Genomic DNA, 20,070 nt, shown 5'->3' on the forward strand with positions numbered 1-20,070 from the left:
AATAATCCAAGCTGCTCAATTCCCCAACTCTGGCCTCCCCAGTAGCCCCTTCGCATTGTACACAGTGCCCCCTTTCCAGAGCGGGGCCAGTTGCCAAATTCAAGCTTTATCTGAAATCTAAAAGGGTAAGTCCTTTCAGGCCCATCATTCACCCACCCTCAGATCACTCACCAGTATCAATGGCAATGCCACTCTCCAGCTCTCGCCGGGAGATCTGCACCTCCTCTGCCTCAAGTCCCTGTGCCAAACTGGCTTGCCCCTGCTGAGTGGTCGCTTTCCATGGACACAGCTTACTCAACCAATTTAGCAAGGAGAGTGGTCTGTTTAACTAGCCCCCACACCTCCTGGTCCCTTACTTAAACATTTCAAATGGCCTATGTCTGTGTACCTCTCCTTGGAGAGAGAGAGAGAGAGAATGAGGGAAACAGGAATTTTGCTTCAAAGATGCAAACAGAAAAGGGTAACAGAAGAAGGAGGGGACAAGAAGTTTCCTTTAAGGCGTCTGCTTGACCCTTCAGGGCCAGGTTCTCTGACTTAAGGCGATTAAAAATCGTCATGCAGTTTTCAGCCATCCTGGCTGCCAACACACACTAATGATTAACAGTGTGCTGCTTCTCAGCAATTTGCTGCAAGGGTTCTACTTTGCTTTCAAGATTAGTAACTTCCTCCCACAAACATGACAGACCCTCACACAGAGCCTGCACCAGCACAATCCAGAGAACCCTTGGAAATCAGGGAGGCCTCCACCCACCACTGGATGGCAGACCAATCCTGATGACCCCTGGAGGGATCCACATAAGGACCTTCTCCCATTTCCCTACCAGCTGGTTAATAACATCCCTAACAATTTCTGCAGTAAAGAGCCCATTAGACTTACCCATGTGATCCATCAAGACGTAATGATCAGGCACGACTCTCCCCTGGAATCCTGTTCTTGACACCAGATGTTAGAGAAGAATCAGGCGACCTAGGAGCAGATGGGATAAAAGGGACAGCTTTATTGCCTATTCACATTTACCTCGGACATTCAACACGCTGTCCGAGTGGCAACAACCTGGTGTTAATCACACCCTTTTATCCATTTTAGTATGTTAATTCACATGTCTATCACTACTGTTCCTACAGCCTTATTTAGTAATGTTAATTCCCATAAAATGAATATCAATAAGCAAATAATTAACAAAATTATACCCACCCCAATTACTATTTACAGAATTTCTAATTAAATCAACACAGTCCTATGCTACAAATTAAAAGGTAACAGAGATTACAAGGATTTTAACCCTGAAGAATTTTATACAGCGCCAATGAGGATCAGCCAAAGATACATCCAACTAGAGCAGCTGCATGCTTATCTATTTTCCTAGGCTGCAAAATGAAAGGAAAAAGCATGTTTGGCGTAATGCTGTAGCTGAACCCTGAACCACTAATGCAATGAGGCCATTCCAGACCCCTATTAATTTTACACCCCTGGAACAACCACTAGTTCTTGTGGATGGAGAGAGACTGTTCTCAGTAGTGACGGATGACAGAACAAAGAGCAATGGTCTCAGGTTACAGTGGGGGAGGTCCAGGTTGGATGTTAGGAAAACTATTTCACTAGGAGGGTGGTGAAGCACTGGAGTGGGTTACCTAGGGAGGTGATGGAATCTCCATCCCTAGAGGTTTTTAAGTCTTGGCTTGACAAAGCCCTGGCTGGGTTGATTTAGTAGGGATTGGTCCTGCTTTGAGCAGAGGGCTGTACTCGATGACCTCCTGAGGTTCTTCCAGCTCTATGATTCTATGATTATATGTGTTATGGTGAGTAAGTAAATAACTTTACCTTATTTACTTTCTCTACACTTTTCCGTTAAAAGTATTTCTGCAAAATCATGCCAGTTTAGACATAGCCAAGATGTGGGCGTACCATGGATTTATAGAGAGGCAATAAGACATTCTCTGTCCCCTTTGAAATTATTCCTGACATTCTGTTTGCTTTCTATAATGCTACTGCACATTGAGTGGATATTTTCAGAGAACTATCCACAATAACACCAAGATCTCTCTCTAGAGTGGTAATAGCTAATTTAGTCCTTATCATTTTATATGTATAGCTGGGATTATGTTTTCCAATATGCATTATTTTGCATTTATCAACATTAAAATTCATCTGCCATTTTGTTGCCTAATACCTAGTTCTGTGAGACTCTTTTGAAGCTCTTCACAGTCTGCTCTGGACTTAACTATCTTGAGCAGTTTAGTATCATCTGCAACTTTTGCCACCTCATCTTTTACCCTATTGTCCAGATTTATGAATATGTTGAATAGGATTTGTCCCAGTACAGACCCCTGCAGGACACCCTCTAGTTACCGCTTTCCATTCTGTAAACTGAGCATTTATTTCAACCTTTTGTTTCCTATCTTTTAACCAGTTATCAATCCATAAGAAGATCTTCTCTCTTATCCCATGACAGCTTACTTTGCATAAGAGCCTTTGGTGATGGACTTTGTCAAAGGCTTTCTGGAAATCTAAGTACACTATATCCACTGGATTCCCTTTGTCCACATGCTTGTTGACCCCCTCAAAGAGTTCTAATAGATTAGTGAAGCATGATTTCCCTTTACAGAAATCATGTTGACTTTTCCCCAACAATTTATGTTCATCTATATGTCTTACAATTCTGTTCTTTACTATAGTTTCAACTAATTTGCCTGGTACTGAAGTTAGATTTACTGGTCCGCAATTGCAAGGATCATCTCTAGAGCACTTTTTAAAAATTGATGTCACATTAGCAATTTTCCACTCATTTGGTATAGTAGCTGATTTAAAGCATAGGTCACATCTGGTCTTTTTTTAAATTGTTAGTTTAAAATCCAGCAGTGCATCTGAATTGTCTGGATTTTTCCTTCCAGCATACATTGAATTGCATAAATCAGTTAAGTGTCAGCTACCATTGTGTTGCCTGTTTACCCATCTATATTAGGACCCTCTGAAGTTTCTCACAATCTCTTACAGGCTTCATGAATGTAAGGAATTTTGTGTTACTTACAGTTTTTGCCACTTTACCAGTCAGTCTTTTTCAAAGAATATTAATAAAAAAAACCCTCTTAAATAACAGCACTACACTGTTAAGCTTCTACCATGTTGAAAATTGATCATTTTTCCTATTCTTTGTTTTCTGACTGTTAACCAATTTCAAATTCATGACAGTGTATTACTTCTCATGCCATGACCCACTTTGTTATTTAACAGCTTCTCGTAAGGGACTTTATTAAATGCTTTCTGAAAATCCAAATAAACAATAATCACTGGATTGCCTTTATCTGCTATGTAGGAGAGCCTGGAGTGTTTTCCCCAGGCAAATGATTGAAAATATCTGCCATCTGGTTGATCCAGTGCATTCCACAGACAAGAGATTTTGCTCCTCTGAGGCATTTTTATGAGATCCAGGGTAAGTTATCTGGTAAGGATAAATTAGCAGTATCCAGAGAGGGGCTAACACAGTAAGGGTACATCTATACTAGCCCCCTAGTTCAAACTAGGGAGGCTAATGAGGGTGACCGAAATTGCAAATGAAGCGCAGGATTTAAATATCCCGCACTTCATTAGCATGTTCCCGGGTGGTCGCCATTTTGGAAATTCCACTAGCCCCTCGTGGAATGAGGTTTAACAGCTAATTCGAGTTAAAGGCTTTCCTTTGAACTCCTGTTTCACTGCCGAGTGTAGATGCGGGCAGTTACTCTGGGCTAGTCAATTTCCAAAATGGCAACCGCCCGGGAACATGCTAATGAAGCGTGGGATATTTTGAACTAGGGGGCTAGTGTAGATGTACCCTAAGACAGATGGTATTGGTATGTCTTCACAGCAAAAAATCTCTGACTTGGTGAGTCTGTCGGGAACTGCAGCTGCTAAAAATAGCCATGTAGACATTCAGATTCAGGGTATATCTACACTGCAGGTTTTTTTCGGAAAAATGCAATCGTATTCTTTTGAAAAAAAATCAAAAGAACAGAGGGATTTTTCCAACAGCGGTAAATCTCTTTCTACGAGGAAGAACACCTTTTCTGAAAGAACTCTTTCGGAAAAAGGCATGTGTGGACGAGGAAGTGGGGTTTTGGTTTTTTTTAAAGAAGAGGCTTCCAGGAAATAACACAGGTGCCCTGGTGGCCACTCCATCCAAAGTAATCACAACTCTGTAGTTCCTGTCTCCTGGCCCCTCTTAAAGCTGCAGGCACCCTGGACAAGCCCTGTGGCAGGAAGCTGGCCCTGGAGCAGCATCCTGACCACTCAGCTCTCCCTGCCACGGGCCTGCTGACCCATGGCACAGCCACAAGCCCCCTGAAACCTTCCTGGCCCTCACAGGGAGCATGACCTCCCAGGACCCACCGACGGGTACCAAGCGGTGGGCACCCTCCTAGTCTGGAGCAGAGATCCTGCCCCTCCTCAGTCTGTGGGGGGCCGAGGAGACCCTACAAGATCTCTGCTCTAACCACCGCAATGCAGACATTTATGGCCAGATGGCCAAGGCCCTGGCGGAGCACGGACACACACTCCAAACCTTAGAACAGGTCTGGAGTAAGGTGAAGCAGCACCGCTAGGGATATGTGAGGGCCAGAGAGTGCAGCTCGTGCTCTGGAGCAGAACCCCAAACCTGCCCCTATTACACAGAGCTGCACCAGATCCTGGGGGTGGGCAAGCCCTTTCTTCACCCATTGTCGTGGACTCTGGGCTGGAGACACCTGTCATCGCCCGGCCGTAGGTCGCAGAGGAGGAGAACGATGATGAATAGCAGGAGCAGAAGGAGGATGATGATGACACGGACACAGTGACACTGTCCCTGGAGCCGGTTGCCATGAGCCTGGATGTATTGCAGGCATCGTCTGACATTGGGAAGGGATCTTCAGGTGAGTGCTCACAGTTTTATACACACATAGGGCGTCGCTCAGCCTACTCGGGTTGGACATCATGCTGCAATCCGTGCATGTGGAACCATGTGCAGCATTATTGAGCGCCGTGCAGACTCAGCAGGCAGCCCCTGAGTCCTCCAAGGCCCAGAGGAGGCCTCACGCACATCTGGCCCAGGGGTGGGATGCCAGAGCTGGAAGCAGGCTAGACACCACCCACTCCAGCAGACAGTGCTGCGAGGTGCTGGTGTGTGTGAGGGCCCCAGGGAGGGCCAGGCTGCTCCCGGTTCCTCTGCCACTCATGAGATCCCATTGTGGCCAGACACTTCCCTTGCCTGCTTGTCCATGGGGGTGAGGAGTGGGCAGCATGGTTCCCTGGGCACCTAGGAGCCCCTTTGAGGCAGGGCAGCAGGCCACACATGGCCTTGCTCCTGGGACATCCCTTCCTCTGGCCCGAGGACTGTTGGTCGCTGCTCACAGAGGAGGGCAGGGTCTCAGGGACAGGTTCTGCATGGATGACTGACCACCTCTCCCTCTTTGTGTTCTCCCCAGCCGGACCAGCTGGAACTGAGGGGTGAGCCACACCACCCAAGCCAGCCGCCTGACCCCCGGAGACCCGAAATTGCTCCAGGATGAGCTGACCAGGCAGCATGTGGGCATCCTACATGACATACAGCAGACCCTTGCGCAGAAGGTCCGGGAGGACGCAGACTGGCCAACCCGCATGTGGGACTATCTCATGTGGCAGGGTGATTACATGTGTGCCATCATGTGGGAAATAATGGCACACCAGGCTGCTGTCGCTGCTCCTGCCTACTACCCTCCTGCCCCCCAAGCAATGCCCATACCTCCTCCCCAAGTGATGCCCATGCCCGCTCTTCCTGCCCCCACCTGCCATCCCTGACCCCTCTCCATCCTCCCCTCCTGCCTACCCCCTGTGGTCCCAGGACCCACCCAACCCCAAGTTTGACGAGGTCCTCACACCCAACGTGGCACATCCAGCTGCCCCCCATGCCACTGCCAGCCCTAAGCCTCCCTCCAAGTTATGAGCCCCTCTCTCCCTCCCCAGTTTTTTTTTGAAAGACAAATAAGAAGTTGTGTTGAAATCCAAACAGGCATGTTTATTCTGAGGTCAGGGAAGGAGAGAAGGGTGGGGTTGTGGTGGGAAAGGAATATTGGAGCAAGCCACTTGTGGGGAGGCCCTGGGGAAAGTTACTGGGGTCTTTGAGAGAAATTCTCCTTCAGGGCCTCCCGGATGCACAACCCAGACTGATTGGCATGGTGGATGGCAGCTGTCCGCGGCTGCTCAAAGGGTCTCTTCCTGTGGCTGGCTTCTGCCTTTTACCCCAGGAGAAAGGCCTCCCCTTCTTCTCCACAATATTGTGGAGGACACAACATGCCGAGACAACCATCGAGGTGGGTCAGGAGGCACCTGAAACGTGCCTTGAGGTAGCCGAAGGCACACTCCACCTGAATCCTCACCCAGCTGAGGTGGGAATTAAATTGGTCCCTGCTGGGGTCCAGGTGGCCAGTGTACAGCTTCATTAGGCACAGCATCAGGGATTGGCCGTGTCCCCCACGATGCACAGTGGCATCTGCATGTCCCCAACCGCAAAGTCACAGTGGGGGAGAATGTGCCCACCTCCAGCTTGCTGTAGAGGCTCAAGTTACGAAAGACGCAGGAATCATGTGCCCTGCCTGGCTACCCTACAAAAATATCAGTAAAATGCCCACGGTGATTGATCAGGGCCTGCAGCACCATAGAAGAATAGCCCTTGTGGTTGATATACTGGGCCGCTCAATTTGGTGCACAGATCGGGATGTGGGTCCCAACTATGTCTCCACTGCAGTTCAGTAACCCCAGGGCAGCAAATCCAGCCACAATTGGGTCCACGTCTCCCAGGCGGCTAACCCTGCACAGCAGGATGGAGTTGATGGCCCTCACAACCTGCAGAAGGGAGACCAAACCCCACACAAAATAGAGAATGAGAGGGAGTGCCTGAGCCCTTAGGAGGTGCCCACCCCCTCCCCTTTCTACCTTCCCAAACACCCTTGGAGCCACCCTCTATGAGGCTACCCCTTCAGCAGCTGGGCTGTGTGAGGGTGGGACAGCGCAACCCCCTGGGGACGGGACTTCCCCCCCTACTCCAAGCCCCACCCCATAGCCTCCCTTTCCCTAGGGTCCCCCTTTTCCAGGACTTCCCCCCCTTGCAGGGACTGCAGCCCAAGAGTGTCTTACCTCCATGAGGAGGGCCACAACGGTGGACTCCCCCATGCTGAACTGGTTGCCCACCAACCGGTAACTGTCTGGGGTGGGGAGCTTCTCCAGGGGGGTGGCAGGCCGCAGGTGGGTGTCACGTCGTCGGAGGGCAGGGGCGAGCCAGGCACACAGCTCCAAAAAGGTGGCCTTCCACATGCAGAAGTTTTGGACCATTGCTTGTCATCCCACTGCTCCATAAGCAGCTAGTTCCACAAGTCAGAACCGGTGTCCTGCCTCCAGAAACACCTCTCCACTGTGGTGTGCGATTGCACAGGTCTTGATCCTGCACACAGAGAGAGTCTCAAGAATGAGCTCGACATTGAGCTCATGCAGGGCCAGGAAGGCAGCGTGCACAAACTGTTGCAGAAACTGCAGCATGGCCATGTGGGGCCATCGCATGTCCAGGGGCAGCTCTTGCTCCATGGCACAACGACAAAAGCTGTGGCATCCAAAAAAGCTGGGCAACCAAAGCAGGCACTGCAAGAGGTACCTCCAAAGAGGTAGGCAAGCACACAGCAGAAGCAGAGAAACGGCTGTCCAGGGGGATTCCTTTAAGCATGTGGATGCTAACTTTTGAAAAAGCAGATCACTTTTTCGATGCGCTTTGGCAGTGTGAACGCTCTCAGAAGAAGTTTTTTAGAAAGATCTCTTCCGGAAAAGTTTCTTCCAAAAGAAACCTGCAATCTAGACCTAGCCTCAGGCTCTGGACCTGAGGAAGTAGTTGGATTTCAAAGCCCAAGCTTCAACCCATGCCTGAATGTCTGCACAGCTTTTTTAGTGCCATAGTGAGAGCCCGAGTCTGTATACTTGCTGCCATATGTTTGTTTTTGTTTTTTGCCGTGCGGACATACTCAGAGAAAGTACCTCAACCTTTTGTAAAGGACAGAGACAAACTCTTCATATTTTGACCTATAAATTCCACAGCTAATTACTTTTAAGGTGAAAGCCTGACTCTTTCAAAACATTTTGCAATACACCCAAATGCTAGTTTATACCCAGCCTCTAGTCTCAGTGCAACCTACAGTGTGCTCTTATTTTGAAATTAAGCACACACCCTGTTGTGTCTTTTATAAAACTTGTAAAGTTAGATTTGTGGCTACATCAATAACTATTTTTCAATACTCCTGCATGAAGAGTCATATGTTATGTATTTATGTTGTGCATTGTGTGCATATGTCGGTGTGTTAGTATAAAACGTATACATTGCTAACACACACATATCCTTAGGGTCTAATCTTGCTCCCGCTGAAGCCAGTTACAACAGTCTCACTGACTTTAAAGGGAGCATGATCAGACCTAAAAGTTACAAAACTGAGTACTTGAAAAATGGAAAAGTATCATTATGTGTTTTGACTGGGATTGCAAAATAAAGAAATGGCCAAGATCATATCAGCTCTAAATCTCAGTCACACCCTGTGTGACACAGCTACTATTATCTACCATATCTCTTAAATAAAATATTTGATAGTGATCATAGCAAGGGCTGCAGGGTAAATGGAAGTGCAAACTAATTAGTACAGGTTAAACCTCTCTAGTCCGGCACCCTCAGGACCTGACCAGTGCCAAACCAGAGTTTGCTGGCCTATGGGAGGCCACTATTGTCTAGCAGCATTACCAACACTTTCACTGCTTCCTGGGCTCATAGAAGACATTTGCAGGTAAATTAGAGCTAAATAACAGCACAGAACACTGAGAGCCAGGGTTAAACAAACTTTATAGGATTATGGGACACACCCATGCTAAGTGGATGTCCGGCTAACTAAAATCTCACCAGACCATGGATATCGCCAGACCAGAGTGTACCATACTTGAGAGATTCCTCCTGTACTGAATTAAAAGGTGCTGATGCTAAGAAATGCTGACCATCCCCACTCTTATAGGGGAGGTGCTCTACGCACAGAGGATTGGCTCACTCTCATCTTTGACACTTGAACTGAAAGTGCCAACTGCTCTACAAAGATAGTGATAAAACTAGTACAATGCTAACTGGACTTTTAGGGTGTGTCTAGACTACATGGCTCCGTCAACGGAGCCATGTAGATGAGTGTACTCGGCAAAGGGAAATGAAGTGGCGATTTAAATAATTGCCGCTTCATTTACATCAAAATGGCTGCCGTGCTGTGCCAATCAGCTGATTGTTGGCACAGTATGATAGTCTAGATGGGGATCAGCTGACCCCAGAACCGTTCATTCCCTTTGCTGAGTACACTCATCTACATGGCTCCGTCGACCGAGCCATGTAGTCTAGACACACCCCTGATGTCCTGGCAACATTCTGTATTTTGTAGAAGCTACCAGAACAAATATCCACGCTCTAAACTGGGTCCCCACACCATGTTAGGGGTCAGTAGAAACTGTGATGGGCAAACTTTGATAAATTTCCAGCTGGTGAGAGACTGGACTGTCATCGAATGAGTACTTCCAAAAAGTACTGTGAATTTTTTAGAGTGCACTGGGAATTACAGCTATGTTCTTCTCCTTTATGGCCACACTGTGCTACCTTACGCATGTCTGGCAGCACCTCACTTTGCATATAGTCCCAATTGACTTTCATAGAACTTCACATTCCGTCAGATTCTCCTCAGTGGCCTTGTCTTTATTAGGAAAAACGGTGTGTTCTTAATGTGATGTTGCTAATTTGAGGCAACTTATTTGAAGTGAAATTTTAGTGAAGCAAAGGCAGTTTGTAGATTTCATTACAGTCAAGGTCAAGTTATCAGGTCAAGTTAGAATTATGGTATCACAATTTGGCTTTCAAACTTTTAGCTCCAAATTGTAAAAATTTCCCATACAAAAATGTTCTTGCATTGTTGCAAGACTAATTTACATTGGCAATGGGTGAAATTGTGTGCATATAGTTATGGTTACTGTGCTGGCAATGAGCTAGTGAGAAATGTAAACTGTCATTTGCCTGTGTTGAGAGTAAACAACTTGCAGACATTGCATGTCTGATGACACTCACACTTTTTCATGAATAACTGAATGTGCATTTCTGAAAATCAGAACTCTAACTCTTGCTGATGTTGTCTACAAACTTTATTTTTGTCCTTCATTAGTTTTTCTTACCCTTTACATGCAGTCTTCAACTATGATTATACACGCTTAAATTTGGACTTTAACAAGTTCATATATTTGTATGCAGGTTGTGATATTGACTGAAGGAGTCAAAAGACAAATATGTTATCGTTTTCATTGCATTGTTTCCTTTATTCTAAATGATTGCACTTTCTTATGCATTTACACAAGGCAGCATGTGGGAATACTGTGTCCACTTCACTTCTTATAGTTCTGTGCTGCAGGCTGCTTCATCATGCTCCAAAATGTCAGTGTGTTCTGGATTTGTACTCTGCATTCACCACTTTTGACTTTTTTTAATTAAACCTGTGTGTTTACTGACGCAATAGAATACATTAACTATATGTTCAGGGCTATTACTACCAAACTAGCTGGTACATATCTACTCTGGGCTAGGTGAACACAAATAAACAAGCCTATTCAGCAGGGATGCTATTTATTTTGATAAGGACAGACAGTGTCTGGTTTTGCAGGCACTGCAGCTATCCTGGGTCACCAACAGAATCTGCATCTACCTGGCAGACATAAGATTGCTAGATTGGCCTGGAACAGACCCAGATGCAATATGTGAGACAAGACCAGCAGCTTTCTAGAGGTATCCGAGGAAGAGCAAAGAAACACATGGCCCTTCTCTTTCAACCCCGAAGTCATAGCCTTTCTCCGTTTCCTCCAGCATTTACCTCCAGTTCTAGCTGACAGTTCTCCCAGCTCTGCTAGATGGCAGGAAATGTCCTACTGATGGCCCAAATCATGCAGAGCTGAAGAAGAGGAAATCACAGTGCAAGTGGAATTGAGTGAGAGCAGCAGAGCATAGGAGAGGAAAACTGGGTTGTCGGGAGGATGTCTGGCTCACTGGACATTAATATTCTTGTCCTCGCTGCTTTATCTATATGAAACTCCCTCCTCTCTCTGCCTCCCTCCTTCTCCATTCCTCCACATTCCCTGTTCTGTTACCTCTCCCTGTACTTGTTCTTCACCTTGCCTTCTCACTTCTCTGACAACCAGAGCACTTCTGCTTTCTGCCTCCCTTTTCCATCCATCAAACAACAAAACCAAAGGAACAGATTAAGGGCACTGTGTACAATGTAATATGCTTTCCCCCCTCTCCACAGAGTGCTACCCCCTCTCCTTAGAGTATTGAGTATGCTGCTGGTGGCTGCCCTTCATAGGCACTCTCTGAATAGCCTTGCACCACTGCTTCTCCTAGCTTGTGCAATGTAAGAGCAGAGAAAGACGGAGGAAAGTGGAGGAACAGCAGCACTGTAGATAGGCCTGTATCATTGAGGGGAATCTTAGAAGCGCTGAGTCAGAACTACTGAGAGGGGAAAAGAGATGTAATTACAATAAATAAATACTTTGAATTGGTATGATACTTTCCAACCAGGTTTTCCAAAGGTAAGGATTATTATTGGCAATTTACAGATTAGTTTGAGACTCATAAGTTATTCTTAGTGAGGATGTCTCCAGACTAACCATAATTATTTTTAGTTATTTTTTATTTGTATTCCTGTCATCCCTAGGAACTCCACCTGAGACTGGTGCTGAATAGAAGCTTATCTACCCTTAAACATTTTGCTACTCTTACAATACTGATAGGCTACGTCTAGACTGGCATGATTTTCCGCAAATGCTTTTAAAAGTTTTCTGTTAAAAGCATTTGTGGAAAAGAGCGTCTAGATTGGCACGGACACTTTTCCACAAAAGCACTTTTGCGCAAAAGCATCCGTGGCCAATCTAGGCGCACTTTTGTGCAAAAAGCCCCGATCACCATTTTCGCAATCGGGGCTTTTTTGCGGAAAACAAATCTGAGCTGTCTACACTGGCCCTTTTGCGCAAAAGCTTTTGTGCAAAAGGACTTTTGCCCGAATGGGAGCAGCATAGTATTTCCGCAGGAAGCATTGATTTCTTACATGAGATCGTCAGTGTTCTTTCGGAAATTCAAGCGGCCAGTGTAGACAGCTGGCAAGTTTTTCCACAAAAGCAGCTGCTTTTGCGGAAAAACTTGCCAGTCTAGACACAGCCATATAGTTAAAGTGCTGGATTCCATCCCCATGCTGTCATATGGTGTAAAAGTGCTTGTACTTTATTCTGGTTTAGGAAGGTCATATCTGCATTACAAACAAATGACTAGGAAAGTAATACCAGGATACTATGCTGACAAAGGATTGCTACCTAAACCTGTGCAAGCATGTAATTAAACTATCCCCATGAGCAAAACAAGTTATACCAGGCATAAAAGCACAGCTATGCTGTTTTAGCTATATCTACACTAGGAGTTTCTGCATATACAGCTATATGTCAGTCACACCTCTTTGCACCTTATGCTATGCCAGCAGAAGCTTGTAGGCTAGGCAGAACCTAAATGAGAAAAACGATACCTGTATAAGGCATTTTTATACAGGTATAAACATATCTACACTAGAAGAGTTATGTGGCATTGGCCGGGTCTTTTAGGGCAGGGGGCTGGTGTTGTGGGGTGGTGCAGGGGTTAGGGCAGAGCCTTAGGGATATGGGGGGCTCATGGCAGGAGGCTGGAGGCATGGGAAGGTGCAGGAGTCAGGGCAGGGGGCAGTGATGTGATGACTTCTGGCTTCTCCCCAGGGAAGACCCAGGACTGTGCATCCCAAGAGGCCAGCGAGGACTCTCTTCCTCCCCCTGATTTCTCATAGGGTGGGGGGGTCTCTCTTCCTCCCCCCAGCCTAGGTTGGGGGCTTTCTCCCTCCCCCCAGCCCCTCCTGGGGCAGAGGAGTCAGCAGGGGCTTTCTTTCTCTCCCTGGCCCTGGGGGCATTAGGGGCTGTCTCCCAGGGAGGGGGGCCCTACTTACCTGGTCTGCAGGCAGGCAAGATGGCAGAGCCCAAGCCCAAGCCCCAGTGGCCATGCCCTTGGTGGTATGGCTGCCCCCAGTGGACACTCTGCAGGATAGTGCTCCCCTGTGAGCTCACTGCCCCCAGTGGACACTCTCATATTGCATTCCTCCAAACAGAAGCTCCTCCCTTTGCATGTTATGGAAAAATGTTCTTTTCCCAGACTTCCGGTTGTCCTGGCACAACCAAGCCCTGCCCTTGCTTTAAGCTGGGAGATGAGGAAGCTGCCTACCAAATTTGGTGGTCCTAGTTTTTACCATTTAGGAGGAGTTCTTGAACAAACAGACTTGCAGACAGACAGCAGACAGAGGCACTCTAAAATGTAGAGAGAGACTGTGTTTTTACCAGCATAGCTAGTAATTCAAAAGCAGAAGGCCAATCAGCAGGAGGGAAAGAATGTCCAGTGTGAAATCTGTAGTAAGCAGCTGGACTTTGGTGACAACATCAGTGTCAGATGGCGCCCACTACAGCTGTTGTTTTTGCTCCTGCTTGCTGTTTCTCTTCTAATTAAACATATAGGCAGGCTAGAAAATTGGTTGCAACAATGTATCTCTTTTGACTTTTCCCAGGTAAGAAAGTAAGGAAATACAGTAACTGGAAAGATGTCCCAGTTTTGTGCTCAAGTTCTGGCACACGCTTCACCTGATTGGCTGGGGCTCAATCTGTTCTGCTCTGGGAATTAGACAAATTCTGCTTTGAAAGTGCTGAGTAGATGGGAAGTTTATATAGTTTTTTCCTAAGCTCAGCTGGAGTGACTTGTCTAACGACCTTCTGTTTCAGACTTCTAAACAGGGTAGGGTGTAGGCATATAGGATGATGTATTTATATGAATGTATTGTTTGATTGATAGCCCTGGAGACTGAAGGCTCTTGTTTACCTTCACAACAAGCACAGCATGCGCAGTAGTAATGCCATCTTCCTTACAGTGATTTACACATGTGCCCCAAACTTGACTTGCAGGCTCCTCTGAGATCTTGTCTACACTAGGAAAATCAGTTCAATTTTCCACTGCATTTTTATTAGAAACTTCAATTTTTCTATGTAACTATTTTTACCTTACCCTCCCACACTACCTCGCCTCTTTGTCTTTTTCATCCACCTGTCACATCCTGACTGACACCTAGATTGTTAGCATTTTGGGTTAGGGACTGTTTTCTCTGATATTTGTCTGTACAGCATCTAACATAACGGGACTGTGATCCCTAAATGGGATTCTTAGGAGCTCCTGTCATAAATAATTATTAGCTTTATTATAGCATCTGCCTAAGTCAACAGTGACATGTAACCTACTGTGACCACAATCTACGTTTTTGGATTAGCTCCTGTGCGGCTGCACTGTGGCCGGAATACACGTTCTTTGCGCATTAATAGTGAATTAATAAAAGCACCAACACTTTCTATACAATGGATCTCTTACCATGCTGCCAGCAGAGAATCTTCATTGGTTCTATTAGAATAAAAGGATAATTTAGTAAACCGCCTAATAGACATTACCCCCTGGATACAGCCAGTGCATTTTTCCAGAGGACTAATATCAATTGCCTATTTATTCTATGTTTGTTTTGGGTAGCCTAATCTGTTCCTTTTTCAGATGTGCTGCTGGCCTGTTTACACAGCTTGGGAGAAAAAAGTGTCCATACAAACCAAAGATGTGACCTGTCTTTCCATTCACTTTCTGAACTGAGAATGCTGCTCTCTATATCCCCATTTTTCTCAGTTAACTCTGAATTGCAGAGTACACACTCATAAACTAATTTAGGAATCCATGTACAACCAGAACAGATTTATGGTTTATATCAAATCCACACTTCAACTTGTGTCTGTGTTGTAACCTAGTCCCTTAAGGTATGTCTACACTAGCCCCCTAGTTTAAACTAGGGAAGCTAATGTAGGCATTCGAAGTTGCAAATCAAGCCCGGGATTTAAATATCCCACGCTTGATTTGCATCTTCCCATCCAGGCGCCATTTTTGAAATTTACAAGTCCGGACTAACTGCCCACGTCTACACGCAGCAGGGACTCGGTATTTCAAATTAAAGCCCTAAATCGAACTACCTGTTATTCCTCCTGCAAGGAGGTTTAACAGGTAGTTCGATTTAGGGGCTTTAATTCGAAATACTGGGTCCCTGCCGCATGTAGACACGGGCAGTTAGTCCGGACTTGTAAATTTTAAAAATGGCGCCCGGCTGGGAAGATGCAAATCAAGCGTGGGATATTTAAATCCCGGACTTGATTTGCAACTTCGAATGCCTACATTAGCCTCCTTGTTCGAACTAGGGGGCTACTGTAGATATACCTTTAGCCCAGTTATATGTGTAGTGTAGAAGGGATCTTTTTTCTCATTCAGGCTATGACTACACTGTGGGGGAGGAGGGTTGGAAAAAGATATGCAAATTGTGAAATGCAATTTGCGTCCCTTTTTCCGCTTGTTTTTTCAGAAGAGGCTTTTCCGACATTTGACCTGTCTACACGGGGCCAAATGTCGGGAAAAAAAACTCCTTTTTCAGAAGCGCCCTTATTCCTCATAAAATTAGGAATACAGGGATGCCAAAAGAACGTGCCTGCTTTTTCAGAAACTGTTCTGAAAAGTGGATGCATTCCTTAGACATGGCAAAGTTGGTATCCCGGAAAAACTCTGCAGTCTAGACATAGCCATAGTGTCTTCCCTCCTCCTCCCAAAAAATCTGAATGTTCCCTGAGTGCCATGGAGTGCTTGTCTACATAGGAATTTATTCTGGAATAGTTCTTACTGATTAGTGTAGATGCTTTTATATGGCAACATGCCATTAAGCACCCTTGTATTCATACCCTACACACTATTGTACTAATCTTTTTTTAAAAATATGTCCATGAAGTATCAATTGGAAATTAATAACTCACTGATCATTTATGTTCTTGTGTGATGTGTGTACATTATGTGTATTAAGAATTATGAATATGTGGTGAAATGTTGAATGTGGTGAAATGTGTCAGGGAAGCTGTTAAACAGATGTATCAAAGGAATGTGTATTTGATATTCTGACTAGTCCAATATTCAGACAAAGACAATTAAGGTCCTTGTTAATACATAAGCAATAGACAGAACAATCAAGACAGCAAGAAGAGGAGATGGCAAGACACAGAACAATTTACATTTCAGCAAACACAACTATAGGGAAAAAGTGCATGGAATTTCCTTCTTTACCACACTCCATGTTGCTTTCTGCTCCTCTTGAATAAAGTTTACTTTGAGGGGTAGCCATTAGAAAAATCCTTTTCAAAGCTTCACTGGTCTATCAAATTAGCAGAGTTGAAACTCAAGTGATGAGCAACCAAATCAACTGATTGTATGCAATGTTATAAGAGTGTAAGAGTGAATTTTCTTCTGAAAGCTAATGAAAAATTGGTTATTGATGTAATTGTGATATGTATGTAGTAACAATATGTAAGGAATTATGTGTACTCACAGGAGGGACTATCACAGTTAAACACCTATCTTCTATGTAAATGAAGCATTGTGGATGAGAAACAATGGAAGAAGCCCACATGGGTGGTGGGTGAAGGTAGGGCTGGTGGAGGCAAGCTGCCCCAGCCCTGCCCTGCCCTAATGCAACCCCTTCTGCCCAGACCCTGCCTTTCTCCCTTCACCGCATGCAGCCTCAGCCTCCTTGACCCTGGAGCACAGGGAGGGTGGGCACTGGGGGCAGCAACATTCTGCCCCCAGAATGCCTACAGTAGGTGTTCTGGGGGTGGAGTGTGGGTGGGGCCATACCTGGCAGTTTGGGACAACCATGCCTTCCCCTACCTATGATGCCCACTTCCCATGGAAACACCATTTACACAGAAAACATACAGGAGGGTGGAAGCCTACTGAAAGGGAAGAATAGCACTGAGTACATCCTGACTCTTCAGAGAAAGTTATTGAACTTTGGAAGATATAGGCAAGGACAGAAGCCATCTTAGGAATCTACCACCAGATGGACAGAAGAGGCCAGAGCTCTTGAAAGTTGAGAAAGGTGAGTCCTTCAAAGAAAGTGGAGGGGAGAAAATGAACTTTTTGGAACAGAATATAATTGAGAAACCAAATATCTTTGGCAAATATTTTTCATCTGTGAAGAAAATGGAAACCAGCTCCTTGTGATTTGTGGAAGGCTGTGACTGAGGGAAAGTCAGCCATGGCTGGGAAGAAGAATGACTGGTGAGAGAAACCATCTTGAACAAAATCTTTATTTTACTAGATTAAATTTTAGACTTTTAGATGTGTGCTTTCATTTTTATTTGCCTGTAACCCCTTTTAACTTTATTCCTTTTGTGTAAGCATCACTCCACCTGTGACAGGTTCCTGTGCCATGTTCGATCACAGAGGTCCCCTTGGGGCTGTCACCTGGTGTGCTTGATCATGCTGCTAAGCCCACCTACCTGCCCCCTAGGGCTCCCCATCGCCAGAAACTCTGATATCCCCCAGCCAAGGCACAGAGTTGGGGTGACAGCCCCCCAGCAGAGCAACACAGGTTGAACAAGCTCAGTTCTGGGAGGGCTCAGCTACAGGGCCACTGACAGCACCCAGGAACACAACCCCCAGTAAGGACCAAAACCCAAATAAATAAATCTTACTCTGTATAAAAGTTTTACCCAGAGAAAGTTCTGAAGGTTGTCCCTTTTTATCAGTGAAAGAGATATGTACAGTAATAGAATACACACATTCAGCAAATTGAAACTTTAAAAATGATATGTCAAATGATGCATTTTACCTAAAGCATCTTCCAGTTAAGCAAAGTCATATTTATAAGCATGGGGGCTCCCCATGACAACACCTATGTCCTGTTGTTATTAAATGTGTTTTATTTTTACGATAAACCAACTCAGTGTTGTGTTTAAAGGGAAGGGTATATTTACCTCTGTTAATAAGCTATGCTGTCATTTTGTCTCTTTACAGGAGTAATTAATCTTATTATTTTCTTAAACTGGTAGAAACCAGTGTGAGGCTGCAGGACTGTAGACAGGCTGCTGGGTCAAAATTGCTGGACCAGGGCTGTCTTGGACAAAGAAATTCAGGGTGTAACTTGCATTCTTGTTAGGCAACCTGCAACCTGTGGCCCACTGGGGCTCCACCTTTGGCCCATGGACCACCTGGTTGTAGCCCTTCCCCTCACACCTCTTGCCCACCAGTGCACTGGAGCCCCACACTTTCTGCTCCTCCTCCTCTCTCCCAGCACTTCTGGAGGAGCTACAAGTTGCCTGATTCACGCTCTGTTCCCCCTTCTCCCACTCCCTCCCAGAGCTGGAATGCCACAAATTAGTTGTTTATCTGACTCACGTGCTCCGAAGTTCTTGGAGGGAGGGGAAGAGCAGGTAATTGTGGGACTCCAGTGTACGAGAGGCATGTGGGGCTATGTATAGACTACAGTGTTTTATTGGAAAAAGGTATGCAAATTGCGGAGTGCAATTTGCGTACCTTTTTCCAATAATTTTGTCGGAAGAGGCTTTTCCAAAATTTGGCCTGTCTACACTGGGCCAAATTTCAGAAAAACCTCCTCTTTCAGAAGAGCCCTTCTTCCACATGGAGGAAGAATACATGGCTTCCGAAAGAGCGTGCCTGCTCTTCCGCAAAAAAAAGCGGAAGAGCAGATGAGTTCCCTGGATGCGGCAGAGTTTTTCCGGAAAAACCCCGTAGTCTGGACGTAGCCTGGGAGAGGAGAGGCAGACGGGGGGCCACAGGGCTGCAGGTGACACCCCCCCACAGCCCACTCAGGTGAACGAGGGTCATTCATGCAGCCCACCCACCCTTCCTGGTTGCCTAACCCTGTTCTACATCAAGACCCCAATCTTGTAAAAAGAACCAGATTGGTATAACCCTGTACCCATTGCAATCCAACTGATCCCATTGGGACTCCATGCAAGTTAAGGAGTCAACCTGAATGGTGAGTCCCTGAGATCAAAGTGGCAGGTCTATGATCATGTGAAGTGTTCAGATGCTCTGATGATGAGCACTATAGAAATACATACTTGAAATAAACACTACGATATTTAATATAAACATGAGGTATGCTGCTTCAAAATATTCATAAACAACAGTATATTAAAATTACCTCCCATTTACGTGTAATAATTAATCTAGAATAAATATTACTGCTCTACCTTAGTTTCTAATATTATTTTTGCTTCATTCAGCTCTTCTGTTATTTCCTTTAATTTTTTCATTACTTCTTTTTATGCCTAATTTAACTGCAATAGAAAATGAAACTGTAGACAAGTGAAACCAATTTTTGAAAGTGAGAGTCTCTGTAAAAATGTGCCGCTGGCTGGATGGAGTGGTGTAGACTAGGAGCAGGCAAGATATGGCTACAGGCTGAATCCAGCCCACCAACCCACTGGACCTAGCCTGGCCCACAGGCTGCCCTGCTGGGACCCTCAGGCACAGAGCAGCCTGCTACTTCAGAGCAGTCCCACACAGCTTAAAGCGGCTGGCTGTTCCTTGTGGTTCTCCGCACAGGCATCAGGGGAAGGGGGAAGTTTCACAGAAGCTGGCCAATGGGAACTCCCCCTCCCAGCACCTGGAGCAGAGAGCCACAAGGAGCAGTGAGCCATGTTGAGCAGCCTGGAACTGCAGTAGGCAGGGAGCTGGCCTTAGTTCTGCAGGGCTGCTGGTCAGGAGCCTCCTAGGTAAGTGCCTCCCATCCACAACCTGCCTACGGCACCCACCCCTTCTTCACCCCAACTCCTTGCCCCGGGTTACCACCCCCTCCTGCCTCAGGTCACCATCCAAAACCTCTGCACTCCCCTCCAATTCTCCCCCAGGTCACAACTCCCTCCCAGACTCTGCACCTGCTCCTATACCCTGTCCCCAGGCCAGAATCTTCTGTATCCATACCCTCTCCTGGACCCTGCATCCCAAACCACTGCCCCAGATCACAACCCTTCACTCATGTCCTCTCAGACCCCACACTCTCTCCTGCATCTCAATCCTCTACCCCAAGTCCCTTCTGCACTCAGCCTTTGTCCCAGAC

The 20,070-nt window shown here is 46.0% G+C and overlaps 1 long non-coding RNA gene across 1 annotated transcript in view; it reads left to right on the forward strand.

The window, feature by feature from the left end:
- The window catches only part of LOC106732446 (uncharacterized), a 50,139-nt gene extending 35,143 nt beyond the window's left edge, over positions 1–14,996 (forward strand). Inside the window, exons 4-5 of the long non-coding RNA XR_016347037.1 lie at positions 4,740–4,884; positions 5,437–14,996. This is a non-coding gene — a long non-coding RNA (uncharacterized LOC106732446). The remainder of the gene's footprint in view (positions 1–4,739; positions 4,885–5,436) is intronic.
- Positions 14,997–20,070: the final 5,074 nt, after the last annotated feature.

Source organism: Pelodiscus sinensis, chromosome 17, assembly GCF_052426305.1.
Source record: "Pelodiscus sinensis isolate ZL-2025 chromosome 17, ASM5242630v1, whole genome shotgun sequence".
NCBI classification, from domain to species: domain Eukaryota; kingdom Metazoa; phylum Chordata; order Testudines; family Trionychidae; genus Pelodiscus; species Pelodiscus sinensis.